The sequence below is a fragment of the Amblyomma maculatum genome, chromosome 2 (assembly GCF_055883805.1).
Source record: "Amblyomma maculatum isolate TAMU_Amacu chromosome 2, ASM5588380v1, whole genome shotgun sequence".
In the NCBI taxonomy this organism is placed as follows: domain Eukaryota; kingdom Metazoa; phylum Arthropoda; class Arachnida; order Ixodida; family Ixodidae; genus Amblyomma; species Amblyomma maculatum.
The window spans coordinates 131,407,397-131,426,255 of record NC_139345.1 but is presented as its reverse complement, the minus strand read 5'-3'; positions in this window follow the sequence as shown (position 1 = coordinate 131,426,255).

Genomic DNA, 18,859 nt, shown 5'->3' with positions numbered 1-18,859 from the left:
GACCCATGCTCAAACTTCCGACAAGCCCCTGGTGAGTCGATGATGATAAATTTTGAGGTGTGATCTGAAGCGGCGTGAGCAATGGCCACATTTAGAGCATGCATTAAAGACTTGGCCTTGAAGGTAAGACCACCGATTGTGTTGACGTTTGAATGACTTCGGCCGAGTACTACACGAATGGGGGCTGAAGGCATCCGCGCAAAATAATCCTGATTAGCCGCCACGATGGCGGGACAAGGCTTCCGACCGGCAGGTGCCGCCTATTATGGTAGTCTCATGACATGTTGAGAGAGAGACGCAGCACTCGCAGAGCACGTCTCCAGAGTTTAGGGACCCAGAACCTGTCCTGTGTGAGCTGTTTGTGCTTAATATTCAGGCGAACAAGAAGGCGGCGACTCACAATGTCTTTGTGAGACGAGTATATTGATTCATGAATTGCGCTTTCGGAAGTTACCTGAAAGTGTTTGCCACGAACAGGGCCATGAGAGGACCCAGAAACTTGGAGATTGCAAGGTTGGAGGCACGTTTCATGATTTTGCGTAAGATGACTTAGGAAATATCCTCCTAGGGCTTCCACAAATTTCACTTTACGTTAAAGACACACGCGTGGTTTAAATTATTTGGAGCTCTCCCCCACGGAGTCCCTAATAGCCTGTTAAATATTAAAGTACACATACATCTTTTCCTGGATGGATTGCACAGTAGCGCACTGTGAAATATGAAAACCATTTGAAAACGTTCGTTTAGGCGAACTAACAATAATGAAGATTGTGCTTCGGTCCCACTCGACACCACTGTCCGCAAGCGCTCCTACAGTTTCTATGTGCAGCCTTGGTCTGTGCACACCACTGCTTACTTCATATCCGAAACATATATAATCCAACTCAACTTCCCTTCTTTATTATGAACAAGGCGCCCGCAGTGAGGCTGAAATGCGTTTGTCTTATCTTTGCGGTTGGTCAGCGCTGAATAATTTCACTAATAAATATGTCCCCACCAAATGGTTTTCCGTCAAACTTTGGAGACCTTTGGTAAATGCAATATTATGTATTTTCGGTGCCGTATGAAGAAATAAAATATATATGTAACCATCGAATTTTCTTTGTTAAAGAAATGCGATTTCTTTAGCCTACCATGTGCCCTTTCAATATAGTAGCACCGAGGGCTAGAACGTATCGCAGCGCATGCCTCGATTGATGCAAGATATATGATTCTTGTTATACGCCCGACAGCTCTACATACGCCTGCCGCGTCGGAACCGATCAGCGAACAAGAATTGGGGCTTGTCCGTTCACGGAACTCGTGTAAAGATACCGGTGCTAAGGTACATGGTAGCCTAAAATGCCATAGCATGCAGCTTTCTTTATTAAAAATTTTTGTTACTTTCTTTACGCAGAACTCTAGCTTTTGTGCATCCACTATTGACATCTTAGTACTTTCTCATATGGCTATCTGCACCGCGTTTTTTCAATGCTTTTATGACTGCAGAGGTTTCGACTGCGTCAAATGCTTTCTCGTTATCAATGTCACCAATTTATAAGCTGGTTATATTCTGAGAATTTATGTATCCTCTACTAATAGTACAAATATGATCGATGGTAGAATACCCGATCCCAGAACCTGCATAATCATTTAATTCATCAGATTCTAGCGTTCCCTTGATTCTACTAGCGTTCACTGTAGTAAATACCTTTTACATAACGGATAATCAGCTTATTAGTCTGTAATTTTTCAAGTCCTCAACAACCTTTTTTATGGATTAAGATAATTTTAGTGCTCTTGCAAGCTTACGATACTGCCGATGTCGTCAAACATTTCGGAAGCAGGATGTGCAGTTTTTGAAGCGAAAGCACCTCCACGCTATGTGCAGCCAAGGTCGCAGTGCGGAGCAGAAGCCGCTACTGCTCATGCGCCGCAATCATATATAGCAACCAGATATGCCGTTCCACATGTATTCCACTGGTACGCTCGCAGTAGAGAGGAGGAGGAGGGTAACGGCGTGGGATAGAGCAGACCAAGTGGAGCAGGAAAGCGTCTGCCGTTATCGCATGCGCAGGGCCAGAAAGTGGATTCTGCATAAAACACCGGTTTGACTTTATGCGTGCAAAGGAATTCTGGTTATGTTTTAAGCAACGCTCGGTTACTCGCAGCCAAGGATTTCGCTACACAATCAGCTCGGGAGCGTTCAACCTCTGTAATTTGGTAACCCCCCCGTCATTCAAGATATCTGTGGTCACGTGATCCTCCGCAACTGATTTCCTCCTTTTGATAGGTTCCAAATCATTCCTCCTTTGTTACTGGAGGAACGTGTTATGGCTTTTCAGTATTGATGACCTCATAATTGTCCCGACTACTTCAGCTACTGTATATGTCAGTATATAGCCCCTCGGCTACTTTGACTATCCTGTTCATATTCGTAATAATATTTTCCGCCATGTCCCTCACTGAATACACCTGACTTTTGCATGTATTTAAATGTCCTTTTCAACCCTTTCGGACTAACATCGCTTTTTAAAGCATGCACGAAGTTTTGCATATTACACCTCCTTATGTAGAACTATACGCTTATTGATAAGGTTTGATATTTTTGACCGCTCTATCGTATCTGTTCGATTGGAGACTTTCATACGTTGCCGTTTCTTGATATAATCCTCCGTCTCGTTGGATAACTTACTGGTATCCTGTCTTACAATCATATCGCCTACTTTTACCGCACACTCAATAATCTTATCTCTGCTAACATTTTTCATTGCTTCTTGACTAAGGTTGCCTTTTTAAGCTACATTTTAATTATCACTTTTTTTTTGCAGCTAGGCAAGGATAAAATATCTACCCATTACTATACCAAGCTTGCTTAGAAGAAGACTTCATAGACTTGTAAGTGGAAAATTTGGTGGATAATACCTAAATAATCTGAGATTCACTGGTTACATTGCCTTGCAAATTTGATTAGGGGACGTATTCTAAATAATTATTAGTGACATCTGCAAAAAAAGCAGATAGGCAGGCCTAAAGAATAGGGTGCAGAAGGGTAAGGTAATGCTCAAAAACCTAGGGAAGAGAAAACTGTTTACAATAGGTAGCGAAGCACTGGAAATAATAGGCGAATATGTCTACTTAACACTGGCAGTAACCGCAAATCCGGGCCATGCAAGTGAAATATTTTGAAAATAAGATGAGAATGGATCAACTTTGGTAACTACTCGCAGACTTTGCCTGGCAGCTTACCGGTATCCTTGAAGAGGAAGGTGTGTAATAATTTCGTGTTACCAGTACTCACTTAAGGGGGCTCAAACGTGGACGCTAACGAAAAGGGTTCTATTTAGGTTGAGGGTGAAGCTGAGAGCTATTGAACGGAAAATGGTAAGTGTAACCTAAAGAGATAAGAAGCGTGCAGGGTGGGCCAGCGAAATAACTCGATTTAATGATTTCATAGCCGAAACCAAGGAGAAGGAATGATCATGAGGAGGACATGTATTGGGAAGAGAGGATTATCGATGTTGGATTAAAGAGGACAAATAAGATAACAAGGGAAGGCAGAAAGTTAGGTGAACGGATAAGATTAGGTTTGCAGGTGTCGAGTGGATTCACCTAGTGCAGGAGCGTGTTTAAAAAAATAATATGAGAGGACCTTCCCCCTGCAGTTGGTATAATACTGTTGATGATGATAATAATGACGAAAGAGCCATGTGTTCCCATGATGTTTCTGCGTGTTGGACTTCATCAACGTAACTGAAAATCCGCAGTAAATTCAGGTTTTTGATAATTTGTGTTTTTTATAATGGGTATAAATCAAAACATTAGGGGAAAAAGAGAGCTCCGTTTTTCATGTATCACGTGACAGCGGTAATCGATTTCATTTGCTGCTCTCCTTGGTGATCTTGTTTTGCGTCTGGCTACCGCGAATTCTCACGTTCCCTCTGGCGAAGGTCACTAAGAATTATTTTTTTCTTTCATATCATGTTATTTAGTGAGCAACATACATGTCGTGCCGAACAGATACATACAGAAGGATAAAAACTGAGAGGTCGTGGGGGGGGGGGGGTCTCAACGGCAATATTTGGTTGTTTTACTTCAAACTTCTAATCGTTTGTTTACATGCTTTCATTTTATTTCACACGTAAGAACACCAAGCACTCCTTACGCTTTCCTTGTCGCCAGTTGCTTTCGCCTGCCTTTGTGTGTCAGCACGCATGACTCATAACGAGCTGTTATCAGAATTTGCATAATAGCCTAACAAGGACAATGAATCTGGCAGTTTTGAGGTCATAGATAGCGTAGGAAACTTTGATCACACAGCCGCCGCCCCGCCTGTTAGATCACGTCCCACTTGACACTCGCACTTAGACGGCTCGTTCCAAGTCATGCACTGCGAATGAGGGCGGCGCTGGCGAACACCCTGAAGAATATGTTATACGCAAAATAAATACCTAAGGCAGCCAACTGAAAACCATCGCCGTAGCTCGAAGCAGCAGAGCACCGAACGAGGAATTCGGAGGACGCATGTGGTTGCCTTTAGTACAAATGCCTAATTTCACGAGGTCTAACCCGTCTTTCGGGATGTGGGCCTCAGATACTGCACCTTTCGTTGCCTGTAAGCCAATTACTAATAAAAGTGTTAGCGCCGCCGAGGTGGTGCAGTGGTTCAGATGCCCGACTACTGTGCCGCTATTCCTGCAATCTCGCCACAAGATGGCGGAAGCAAAAACACAACAGGAAACTAAAGATAGCAGAAGTTACGGCAAAAGCTGAAGAATACGCAGCGCAACTCGCGAGACAAAATTGGGAACAATTCAGCGACTCACTTAAGGGAACCTTAGGTACGGCCAGAACCTGGAATCTCCTAAGAGCACTAATCGATCCGACCAAAACAAAATCAGAAAACAATAAAAGCATCCACAGATTCATCCACTCCTTCGAGGGTTCGGACACCGACCTTTTAGAGAAGGCACGAAAAAATGTTTCGGTGGTCACAACCCCTCACGATACCAAGGAACCTATCGCGGAGCCGAAAACGAGAGACTCGACCGCCCAATAACTGTGGAAGAAGTTTATGCGGCCATAAGGAATACGACCAGAAACACGGCAGCAGGAGCCGACAGAATCGACAACGCCCTAATCCAAAACCTGGGTGACGACCTCGTACAAGAGCTCGTAAGTTTTCTAAACAAACACTGGGAGGCGGAGACGGTTCCCAAAGACTGGAAACACGCCGAAGTAATTGTGATTCCTAAACCTGGCAAAATGCTCCAAATTGAAAATCTCAGGCCCATCTCGCTCACGTCGTGACTCGGCAAGCTTTACGAGCGGGTGGTGATGATCAGACTGCAAAATTTCATGGAAGATAATGACCATGTACCCCATACCATGTTCGGCTTCAGAGCATAACTCTCGACGCAGGCCGTGCTGCTTCAAATACAAGAAAATGTGCTCCGCAACGTACCCCGAACGGGTGAAAATGTCATAATGGCCCTTGACATCAAGAGAGCATTTGATAACGTCAGTCACGAAGCGATCCTTAGAGGCCTAGACGACCTGGATTGCGGACGCAGAATCCACGGGTACGTCAAAGCCTTCCTGTCAGATAGAACTGCGACCATCGGCATGGGAGCCCTTCGATCGAAAAATATTCACGCGCCAAACAAAGGAACACCCAAAGGATCAGTCATCTCACCTATCCTCTTCAATATAGCTATGATAGGTCTAGCACGAAAACTAGAGAAGATCGAAGGCATCAGGCACGCAATGTATGCAGACGACATAACAGTCTGGACGAGCACCGGTTTGCTCAGGGAGAAAGAAGAAAAACTACAGGAAGCGGCCTCCTGTGTACAGAAATATTTCGGAGAAAGAGGACTCGCATGCTCGACCGAGAAATCGGAACTGCTTCGAGTGTGGAGAGGCAAACAAAACCGGACCGTCCCAATCAGTGAGGACCTGAAACCCAACATCTACCTGGAAGGAATGCCCGTCTCGGAAAAGACAACAATAAGAATATTAGGTATGTTGGTTCAATCGAACCAACGCATTAGTCACACTTTTACCATGCTCAAAACAACAACGCTACAAGTAACACGCATGATCACCTGCATCACCAACAGGCGGCAGGGCATGCGCGAAGAGGACACACTAAAACTAGTTAGAAACCTGGTAGTGAGCCGAATTATGTACAGCCTGCCCTACCAGTGCCTCAACAAGAGTGAAATACAACAAGCGGATGCCCTGCTACGCAAAGCGTATAAGACGGCGCTCCGATTACCGCGCAACACGTCTACAGAAAAGCTCATGGCGCTTGGATTGCAAAACACATTCGAAAAAGTGCGCGAGGCGCAGCTTGAGTCGCAAAAACTCAGGCTGCTGCAGACAACGGCTGGAAGAGCGCTTTTACAGAGGCTCGGATACTGTGAGCAGATGCGAGAAACAGCGAGGACGGTAACGATCCCCGACGAACTTCGCAAGTCCCTCAAGGTAGCTCCAATCCCGAGAAACATGGACCCTAACCTCCACCAAGGTAGAAGAGAAGCAAGGGCCGATTTTATTAAAAAAACATACGCTCCTCAAGACACGACCGTGTATGCAGACGCGTCCTCGAGAGGAGGACACAACAAAATTGCAGTGGCCACGGTGGTCCATTCGTCTCTACGCGAAGTGACCAGCACCTCTATCCGACACTGCACAGTAGCAGAGGCCGAGGAAGTAGCCGTTGCTCTAGCGGGGGCGGAGGGCTATAGAGCTGGGCGGTCGCTAACGATACTCACGGACTCTCAAACAGCCTGTCGAAATTTGATGAATGGTAGGATTGGTCGTCACGCACTCCGTATAATCCTCGAAGCGAGCGACAGAATTAAAACCACGAAGAAAACAAGACCAGACACAAAATTATGTGGGTACCGGGGCACATGGGGGTGGCAGGGAACCAAGTGGCTGACAGGATAGCTCGAGCATACACTACTTTCCGAGCATCCGACGAGTCCGCGGAACTTTTGCCAGTACCAAAGGCATACTCGGCCGTACTAGAAAACTATAGAGGAAGAAGAATGCGATATCCCCCACCCCACAGTTTTCTCACCAGAGAGGAAGGTGTCATATGGAGACAATTACAGATGCGTTCATACCCAAACCTACACATACTAAACAAAATGCACCCTACCATATACGCTGACAGATGTCCGTGGTGCGATGAAAAACCAACACGATATTACATCACATGGGCCTGTCAAACCATAGATGTGGTCCCCAAAATTCGAAACCCGAGTGCAAAGCAATGGGAGACTCTGCTGTCCAGCGACCGCTGCGAAGACCAGCAAGGTCTGGTACAGCAAGCCCAACGGGCGGCAGCAGCCAGCGGAGCAACCGACCATTGTGCGAAAGCGGACGAAGTCGACGGAGAAGACTCTTGTAGATTCAACAAGCAGACATCTCTGAAGACGTCCCAAAAACCGCCAAGTAATATAGGGCAAAAATAAAGTTTTTCCTCCCCTCTTCCTCCTCCCGGGTTAGATCCCAAGCGCGAACGGCTTCATTTCGATGGAGGCGAAACGGAGAGGCGTGCGCATGCTGTGCGTTGTTATTGCACGTTAAACATCCCCAGGTTGTCAAAATTTCTCCTAAGGCCTCTATTGCGGCTCATTTTTTCTCTTCTTTCACTCCCATCTTCCGCCCTTCCTTTACGATGCGGTCAGGCGTCCACAGAAATCAGTGTGATAGATATTGCCTTTCGTTTCTTGTGAACGAATTATTATTATTATTATTATTATTATTATTATTATTATTATTATTATTATTATTATTATTATTATTATTATTATTATTATTATTATTATTAATAATGAAAGCATTAGTACGATTTGAAAGAATAATAGTGATGATGGTAGTTATTCACTAATACAAATAAACCAATATTCCGTTATAATTAGTGGGAAAATAATATAACTGAAACAGCAGATAATAGAAGTAAAAAATATAGAAATAGCCAAAGAAAAAGGAAAATAAAGTAGAAATTACAAAAACGTTGCTGTTCTCCCAACGCAGTTTCTGTAATAATTTCTAAATTTTAGTCCGAATGCATTATTTATTCCACGAGGTCTATCCGGGCCTTCTGTATGTGTGTGGGCTTCAGTGTGAGCTTGCCAGACCAAGCAGCAACAGTTCACCCGTTGTCAACTGTCAACTGAGGGGTGCATCGCGGGCTCAAAGAAGGCTGTAAAAAAGAAGGTGGGGAGGGGGCCGTGCACATGGCTTTAATATGTGTGTCGACGGACGCTCAAAAACGTCTGCTCTGTGACGTCTTGGGACAAGAATCATTATCGGAATAGCTAGAAAACAGGATTGTCTCGCTCGTGTGGCACTGACGGTGACTCAGCCCCGATGACGCGATGAGAGTGGTATCTTGGTACATGCCATTGTTGCCCGCATAGGCGCACAGCGCAACTGCTACGGCACGTCAGGCTACGTCAGTATCGCAAGTGAACCGGGTCCTTCTACTGTCTCGACTGAAGAAGTGCGCCATGCCTGCCGAGTTGAGTTGGAACGGGATAAAAGACGCCATAAACGTGCAATGCATTTATGGCCTAGAGCCCAATCAAATCAAAACTTAGAGGAAAAAAAAAAACAATATCAACCAACAGCTCAGCAGAATTAAACCGTGCTTACGTACGTCTACCTCGGTTTAGCCTTATTTGAAATCCTGCTAATTCTATATTTACTTCCTACTCGGCTATATCCGCGATCATTAATATTTCTCATTCATGAATAGGAAACAAACAAATCAATATGTATTCCTTGGTTTAAATTACTTTCAGCTCCTTTTGTATGTGTCTCATATCGAGTGTGTCATTTTGTTACCTTTATTTTCTATGCAATTTATAGGAGTCCTTCGGATAACAAATCTTATAAAGTAGTTGCAGAGCCTTGCGAATAAAAACCGTGTTCAAGCAGCTTAATTCATGGTGAAGCCCTGGTGCGATCATGTTGCTTTTACGGTAGACCGTACACGCAGTTTGACATCATAGTAACCACCAACCCGTTATTAAGCTTAGGCCCCAACCCCTTATTTAGTGTATTTGTGAACTTTCAAATATTGATCAGCATTTTCTCGCAAGCTACCAAATTATGTGAAAGAAGTTCCGGCGTAGACACAAGTTGCAGGCTTAAAGATTTATGTTGGTGGCCTGCGTTTAGCGTGCATAACTTGAGATCCGAGAGTTCGGAATAGATTCCCGTCTCTGGCTACGTCGGCAATGTCATGTTCTCCCGTGATAGTACAAAATCCACTGAGCCTTCAATACGTGGTCATGTCAACTGTCAGGTACCAATTACATGAGCATGTTTGTTATTTTGCGCTCTCAAAGGCAGCCCCCAACAAAGCCAAAACCGGAATTTCTGCTAAACACGGCCTTTACAGTTGTGGCAATAAAACTTCCGACGTTCCTTAGACATTTCTAAGAATCGGAATGCGGAAGCCTAGTTGGACGATTCGTTACATGTTGCTGAGGTTTGCATTTCATTTTGTGCATACCTGCTTTTAAACTTTCTGTTCAAAGATATGCCGTTGAACTTTGTGATGAATGCTCTAGTAATCTGTGTACCTTCCATCTTCACGACAGCTCGTATTGCATGTGCAACAGCAGTGCCTCTCCAGCAAATTCTGCATTCTCAGTACGCATACCACATTTTGGAGGCATATTGCTCTTGTCGGGCCGCTACCGCAGCTTCATCAGTAACAGTTTCCTCCCGACGGTGGTTGAGACCGGCGGCATTTCGATGTTCGCAACTTTTTCCATTCTTGCGCATTTCTTCTTTTTACTGAGCCTGCGAGTAGGGGCTTGGGCGGTGTCAGCTATAGTGGCGTATAATAAAGCACTCAGCCCACACGGCAACGTATACAAGAAACTCATTTGCCGCAGTGCATCCTAATTTCGGCCCGGGCTAGGTGGTTGTTGTTGCAGTGCTTGTTATACTATATATACAAAAGGAAAGAAAAGATGTTTGTCAACATCGGTATCTGCTATCTGATATCTGAAGCACCTGAACTGGTGCGACGGAAATAAAGGGATAGTGAGGAAGGGGTAGAGGAAATCAAAGAGTTGAGCGATATAGGGAGAAAAAAAATGAGGTAAAAATAAACAGACATATATAGACTATGACACAATATACAGTAGTTTGCTCGAGATCCGCCCACAAATGTCTTAGGACACTGAGCATTTGGCACATAGGCCAGGCCTCCGCAATAGCTCTGCGTCCATGTAACTATTTACGACGGCCGCACGCGCACACTGTACAAACATTGACGGCCGACGTTGGGCGATCGGCCGTTATCGTCCGGAATAGTACACGCGGAGCGTTCGGTCACAGCGCGCACTATCTGGCGAGGTGAAATAGGCGGGTCATCAAGCCCGCCTTTCGATATATTCACACTGGCTCACGTGTGTTCGCTCGCGGACGTGCGCACTGCCCGGCGACCACAGGAGCCCAACTACGCTGTCCTGGATTACCCCCTGATCTCTGTAAGCCGCGAGAAACTCACGTCGTGGTTCGGCTAGCGCGGCGCTGTGCCGTAGACGATGTTCGAGAGTTTCTACCGCGGACTGGTGGCAAGCCCATGGCGCATCCGTCGTTCTCCAGGCCACACACATCCAATGCGTGCACGGAGGAACATTGCGCGTTGCAGCCGAGTCAGCGAGCGGCCGCTGACACTGTGAATGCGCTCACCTCTTGCGATGCGTGGGTCGGGGTTCTGCGTCCGGAGGTGGTCGTCGATTACCGCACGCACGTCCTCCAAAGCGTGTTGCTCGCCGCTAGGAGGGAGTTCATGTGCTGTGGTCGCGAGCTCGTCGGCACGTTCGTTGCCCGCGATGCCGCAGTGCTCGGGGATCCACTGTGCCCGTATAGCGCAGCCGCGCTTCGCAAAGCGCTCAAGACGCGCGCGAATCTGACCCAGCAGCGGAGTTCTCCGGCCGGTGGCTCGAAGGCAGCTGAGGGCGGCACGGGAGTCGCTGAGCACGGCACACCTGGACGGCGGTGGAGTCAGTTCAAGCAGTAGACCCAGTCCTAGACATGGCCCAGCAGCTCCGCCGTAGTGGAAGAACCCAGGAATGACAGGTGCAGCTGCCTGTGGTTCAGTTACAGGGCGAGGTGGGCAGCCGCCGCTGCTAGCGAGCAACTATCTCTGGCCATGGAGTCGTCGGTGTAAACGAGGAGGTGGTCTTGGAGTTCCTCGTAGACGACGGCTCTGGTCAGCAACTGCACTGCACAGAACGGTGTGGTGAGTTTTCTTGCGATGTCGACGATCTCTCGTTGAACCTCCGCAGTAGCGGGCTAGGGCGAGCAGAGGTCGTAGGGGGCGTTGCATTGGTGAGCTGCTCGTACTCGAGCAGCGCCGCTCCCATGCGCGAGTGGCGATGTTGTCGCAACCGTTGTAATAGCGGACTGCAATCCGCTGCGCGCTGTAGGCGGTCGATGTGTCGGAGCGCCCGCAGCGTGCCTGAAGTTGTAATGGCCACGCGCTTGCCTCGGCCGAAGTAGCTGCGGTTTGAGAGTTCTGAAGAAGGCCGAGGCAAATGCGGAGCGCCTTGCGATGCTCGACCTCCTGCTTCTTCCAGCATGGCTTGCGCAGTGGTTGAGATTCCCAACTACCGTGCCAGAGTTGTTGTGGCTGTAAACTGATTGTTATAGGAAGGGAAGGGCGCGGTAACTGTCTCGCTTGTTTTCTGTGGACACCTCAATCGCGCCGCAAGGGAAGGATGGAAGGTGGAGTGAAAGTGGAAAGAGAGAAAGGGGAGCCGTAGGGGAGGGCTGCGGAGTAATTTCGACCGCCCGGGGATCTTTAACGTGCGCTGGCATCGCACAGAAAAAAGGAAAAGAAAATGCACGGGTCTGCTATTGGCTCTGTAGCTGAGCCACCTCCGCTGCCTTGTGCGGACAGAAGAGAAAATAGAGAAGAAAGAAAAAGAAGAGGGAGAGAAAGACGCGCGCCGCAACAGCCGTCGTCCACCACCGAAGCGGTGGCGGGTGCAATGCCAGCCTACAACAGACAAACATTCGGTGGCAGGCTAGCACCCATCGCAAGCGGCGGTGACCTACCTGTCCCAGCTCCATTAGGACCAGGATCAGCCACCCTCCGTTCGCTCTCCTACTGTGCCTGAGTACCCGGGTTCGACCGCAGGCGGGTTTGCTTCAATGGAGGCTAAACGGAGAGGCGTCCGTGTATTTTGCGATGTCAGTGCATGTTAAAGACCCCCAGGTGGTTGAAATTACTCCGTAGCCCTCCACTATGGCTAATATTTCTTCTTTCACTGTCACTCCCACCTTCCTCTCTTGTCCTACTGCGCGGTTCAGGCGTCCACAGCGACAAGCGTAAGAGATACTGCGTCTTTGCCGTGCTGTGAACCAATTATTATAATTGGCGTAAATTCCCAGCGAATAAGAAAATGAACTTAAAAGAAGTTTTCGAAGCTGATAAGGCGCAAAACTATAAAATTTACTAGCGGACACGTGACGCTCAGCTTTTTCGTACGTCACGATGCGACCTTGAAACATACAGAAAGAATTCACCTTAAATGGTATATGATCACCAATGCCAGCTGCATCCTCAAAACAGCTTGTAAGACTGTGGTCAGTTAAGTTCTAGTTGTTGGTGCGCAATTTCGGGTACCAAAAATCTCAGCGGCATTCAAGCTGCGTCTTTTATGCATACTTCCTATTAACAGAGCCCTTAGTGATAGCGCTGGAACTGCTGAATCATGGAATGACAGTGAGCAGATAGACTGACATCAGGTCAAGATGGTGCACTGGTTATCTCCTAGCCCTTCACATTGAATTGTCTAGAAATACACCAAGTACTTATGCTATCAAAGCACCGCGTCATTAAGATGACCTCACTTCGTAAGAACCATGCGCAAGAGCACGTTTACAAGACCGGGTCGACAGAGGTTGGTTGTTCCAGACTTACAAATCACTTTCAGAACACTTTGGTACTCATAAAGCAATAATGGCTCAGCGGTACTTAAACCGGTTTCGGTATGTGATGTAACCAATGATTCGGTGACATCGCAGCCACAAAACCCCAAGCGGGATTTTCAAACACCCTGCCATGGTTAAATATTTAATATGATGCAACACATGAACCGAATGCGATTAGAAGATGAAATGGAAAGCCATCGCATGTATCAAGTGATTTACGTAATCGAGTAATTCAGTTCGCCTAAAGCAAAACAATTAGGTTACTGACTGGATTGCAGCCCGGAAACTATGGGTTGCGAACAAGAAAACGTGCCAACATGGCCATGTAACACGCTTTTGTTTTGCTATTGCAGAGAAAAGCTTCTAACAAAATGAGCACGAAGAGCTCATTCCCGAAATTAGAGGGCTGCATAGCGCGAGCCCGCCATATACGAGCTTATTCCTCAGCATTCCCAATGTCACAATTAGTGGGATGCACGCACAGTCATCAAGAGGCGGTAACGAGCTAGGAAGCTTTTCCGGGAAAGCATATACTGCTCGCAGTAAATCGTGCGGGATAATCCTGAACAATCGGGGACAATCCTGAAGATTTGGCATGTCGGTACATAAGATGTCTCTTCCACAGGCTCCCAAACAGTCTCATTACCCTAAATAAATTGCGATGCATAGAGCTATCGAGCAGTTTTTCTCAACAGGCAAGCAATACTATGCGCTCTGATTTCAGTGCTCCTCTTAAGCCTTCGCTGTAACATGTCCCAGAAGGACACGGCATCGCGGAAGAAGGCAAAATATGATCAGTGGTCTCTGTCGTATTACACAGACGATAATTCACTGGTTGCTGGAGAAACAACTCCTTAGAAAAAAGCACTGTTGCCTTGACAGAGGACGTTGAGCTATGCAACTTAAAGAATGTTTTTGCAGCAGCTTGAATGCACGCATAATTAACGTGCTTTAAAGCACTGCTCTAGAAATCCCTGAATAAGCTGCTAATGCAAAGGTATGCAAGAGGGCCATGGAACGGAAAATGGTAGGCGTAACGTCAAGAGAGAGGAAGCGTCTATAGTGGACCAGAGAAACAGCTCAAGTTGATGATAGTCAAAAGTAACAGGAAATCGCACGGGCTCGATATGTAGTTCGAAGAGAGGATAACCAATTGTCTCTAAAAGTAATCAAGTGGATCCCAAGGGAAGGTAAGCGTAGCAGGGGGCGGCACAAAATTATGTCGGTGGATTAGATTAAGAAATTCGCAGGGGTCAAGTGGATGCAGCTAGCACAGAACCGGGTTGATTGGGGGAACATGGGAGAGGCCTTCACCTTGCAGTGGGTATAGTCCGGCTGATGAGAATGCAACGATATAGAAAACTACGAAGGACTTTATTCACCTGCCTCCTTGCGAGGCTTTGCAGTTAATTGAAGAAACAGTGAGCACTGAGGAAATTGAAGGTGTCTGCTACTTAAGGAATCTGCACAGAGCTCCTTCACCCGCCAGTCTATTCGGTCCAGAAATGGCAAATGACCACTGAGTGGCTGAATAAACACACCTGCTAAAATTAGGAAATTTTTTTAATTTCAAAAAGGAAACAAATGTGAATCAATAAGTTGATGCAGAAACTAGTGATTAGGGTTTATTGGGAAGAAACACAGACTGTCACGACGCATGGGCTCCAAATAAGTACACCACACGAAGATTACAAATGTTTTGGTACTCCACCCTCCTTCTCCCACAATACAGAACCGGCAAGAGGTAAGCAGGATTTGCAAAAAGACTGCTTCGCAGTCTTGGACGCGAAAAAAAAAACACAAAGTAACTTTCCTGCCCACTCAAGCCTCTGTTTGTCACCTCAGCCAAGAGTTTTGAGGCCAATATGCTGCCCTGTAGTGAGAGACCTAATTTTTCTAGAATATATTAAGGTCGGCTTATAGCAATCAGCTGTGAACGCTTCAAGCTCTGTTTTAACAATTAATTTCATCTGCCTATGCACCAGGGCTAATTCTCTGTAGTTCATGTAAGTGCCGCCTAGCAAACGAAAGTGATATCTGTCAAGGAGAGCTATTCTTGTTGCGGTCTAAATGGCCACATTCTTCGTCTTCTGTTTACATAAGTTACGACATTGAAAAATCGAGAGATCAATGCGTGGTCAAGTATCTTCCAAATAGGTAGACAAAAGACGCCAATATTTCATATGATAGGCGACAGTTCTTCACTTTCTACGGCAGACATCGAGGGTAGAGTACGCACCGAGTGCACTTCCCTATCTGAACAGACACCAGACACCATGAAGTGAAGCTGAAGATTATGGGCTTCATCATGTAACCAATAATGTTGGCTATATGGTATAGTGAAACGTAAATCCTGTAAAGCCGAGCTGTAGAGAAATAATAGAAATGTGTAAAATGAACATTTTCACTCTTGTGCTGTCCAACAGACACAATACTGAACTGAGGCGCTAAATCAGTACATGAATCAGCCCTAGGGTAATACGCTAACTTAGCACTGGTTGGTGCTCATTCCGCCAAATGCCATTCAAGTCTCTCAACAATATAACTTCGTATACACAGATGGTCGACCAATAAAATGCGTTGAGTTATCGTAAAGCCGTGGTTCTTGGTCCACGCGATCAACGTTTGTATACTTAGGCTAAACGAAGGAAAGAAGCCAACAGTCGGCGAGGCCAAGGAAAGCGTTGGGGATGGTACTTTATGTCATTTTTCTTTTTTTAATGTTTACTTGGATAATCACAGAAATTAGTAATGTAATCTGTTTAGGGGAAGGATAATTAGACACAAAGTAGAAGAAAAAACAACGTGCCGATGGTGGGATCCGAACCCATGACCTCCGAATAACGCGTCCGGTGCTCTTCCAACTGAGCTAAATCGGCCGCTGTCCCCCCTGCTACTTTCTTGGGTATTTATGTTGTCTGTATACGAACCTTGAGAGTGTTCACCAGCGCCACCCTCAGCCATAGCGGCGGACGTGGGACGTCCTTTGTTACCGCCAGCGTCACATAGAACGTGATCAAGAGCGAGGGCGAAAGCTGTGCTAGAACCTTCTTACGCTACCTATGGCTTCAAGACTGCCAGAACCGAGACCCCCGTAAGCTACAAGCAGATCAATCAAGGGGAAATGAGGGTGCTCGTTATAATACATGAAGGAAAGAAGCCAACAGTCGACGAGGCCAAAGAAAGCGTCGGGGATGGTACTTTATGTCATTTTTCTTTTTTTAATGTTTACTTGGATAATCACAGAAATTAGTAATGTAATCTGTTTAGGGGAAAGATAATTAGACTCAAAGTAGAAGAAAAGACAACGTGATGATGGTGGGATCCGAACCCACGACCTCCGAATAACGCGTCCGGTGCTCTTCCAACTGAGCTACATCGGCCGCTGTCCCCCCTGCTACTTTCTTGGGTATTTATGTTGTCTGTATACGAACCTTGAGAGTGTTCACCAGCGCCACCCTCCGCCATAGCGGCGGACGTGGGACGTCCTTTGTTACCGCCAGCGTCACGTAGAACGTGATAAAGAGCGAGGGCGAAAGCTGTGCTAGAACCCTCTTACGCTACCTATGGCTTCAAGACTGCCAGAACTGAGACCCCCGTAAGCAACAAGCAGATCAATCAAGGGGAAATGAGGGTGCTCGTTATAATACATGAAGGAAAGAAGCCAACAGTTGGCGAGGCCAAGGAAAGCGTTTGGGATGGTAAATTTTGTCATTTTTCTTTTTTTTCTTTTTTTTATTGTTTACTTGGATAATCACAGGAATTAGAAATCTGTTTAGGGGAAAGATAATTAGACATAAAGTAGAAGAAAAAACAACGTGCCGATGGTGGGATCCGAACCCCCGACGTCCGAATAACGCGTCCGGTGCTCTTCTAACTGAGCTACATCGGCCGCTGTCCCCCCTGCTACTTTCTTGGGTATTTATGTTGTCTGTATACGAACCTTGAGAATGTTCACCAATGCCACCCTCAGCCATAGCGGCGGACGTGGGACGTCCTTTGTTACCGCCAGCATCACGTAGAACGTGATCAAGAGCGAGGGCGAAAGCTGTGCTAGAACCCTCTTACGCTATATGGCTTCGACTGCCAGAACCGATACCCCCTTAAGCTACAAGCAGATCAATCAAGGGGAAATGAGGGTGCTCGTTATAATACATGAAGGAAAGAAGCAACCAGTCGTCGAGGCCAAGGAAAGCGTTGGGGATGGTACTTTATGTCATTTTTCTTTTTTTCTTTTTTTTAATGTTTACTTGGATAATCACAGAAATTAGTAATGTAATCTGTTTAGGGGAAAGATAGACACAAAGTAGAAGAAAAAACAACGTGCCGAGAGTGGGATCCGAACCCTACTCTTCTACTTTGTGTCTTATTATCTTTCCCCAAAACAGATTACATTACTAATTTCTCAAGGTTCGTCTACAGACAACATAAATACCCAAGAAAGTAGCAGGGGGGACAGCGGCCGATGTAGATCAGTTGGAAGAGCACCGGACGCGTTATTCGGAGGTCTTGGGTTCGGATTCCATCATCGGCACGTTGTTTTTTCTTCTACTTTGTGGCTAATTATCTTTCCCCTAAACAGATTACATTACTAATTTCTGTGATTATCCAAGTAAACATTAAAAACAAGAAAAAAAGAAAAATGACATAAAGTACCATCCCCAACGCTTTCCTTGGCCTCGCCGACAGTTGGCTTCTTTCCTTCATGTATTATAACGAGCACCCTCATTTCCCCTTGATCGATCTTCTTGTAGCTTACGGGGGTCTCGGTTCTGGCAGTCTTGAAGCCATAGGTAGCGTAAGAGGGTTCTAGCACAGCTTTCGCCCTCGCTCTTGATCACGTTCTACATGACGCTGGCGGTAACAAAGGACGTCCCACTGTCACCCGTTAATAATTAGGGGGGTATTATTAACGATGCGCCCTTAACGGTGCGCACACTCCAGACACCCTTAGAGGGGGTAGCTGTTCCGGTCGCAAAGGAGATGCCCTCGACTTGCGTGGCAAGCTCAGCCGGAATTCATCTACCTTGTAGTGACAGAAGGGGGTGGTCGTTTGGTGCCCAGCTATCGCCGGTTCAAACCAGAGTAAAGATAGGAGTCAGAAGTAACAAACAAAACACAATTTATGCACAGCAAGAGACGATACAGAGGAATACACAAGATCACTTGAAACACATAGACGAGAGGTTCACAGAATAACGAACGCTAAGCATGCAACTACAGAATGATTCATTAACACAGGCTTTACAACAGATCAAACACAAGAGAGTGACATAAACAAACACCAAATTGTTCACCGGGCACTGTTGCAGTCCGACGCCTCAAGAGTCGCGATGTGGCCGCCATACGAGACGAGCGCCGCTCCCTTGCAGGTCCATGGGTTTGCCAGCAGCGGGTGATCCCCGGGAGTTCAGTCGAAGCACAGGCGAGCACGTCGCAAAACACTGACGAACTGACTGACTGACTCAACAAACGGCGCGGTCGCTTTAAATAGGGCGATCACAGTTTTTACAATACACAAGCAATAATTTTAAATAAGCAAACTTGATACAACTTCTACGCGGGGCTCAGAAAGCAGTGCCTGGTATGACGTCACATATTGACGACACAGGCGTGCAGCCGCGCCACATGCACCCGCTGCCGTTCTGCCGAGGTGTGCGAACGTTAGTCGCTGTCACGTGCGGCATCATGTGGAACATACTATATGCGGTGTCGGTGAGTCACCCTCAATGTCATCGGACAGGGACGGCTAGGATAGTCATTCAAATGCAACAAAAACATAAGCAGTATTTGGCACGCATGGCCAATGAGGGCAGCACCAGCATGCGATCTTGAATGAAGTAAAATGTTGCTATATGCAGTATTAATTCTTAAGAATTCTTAAGCCATTTATGCACTC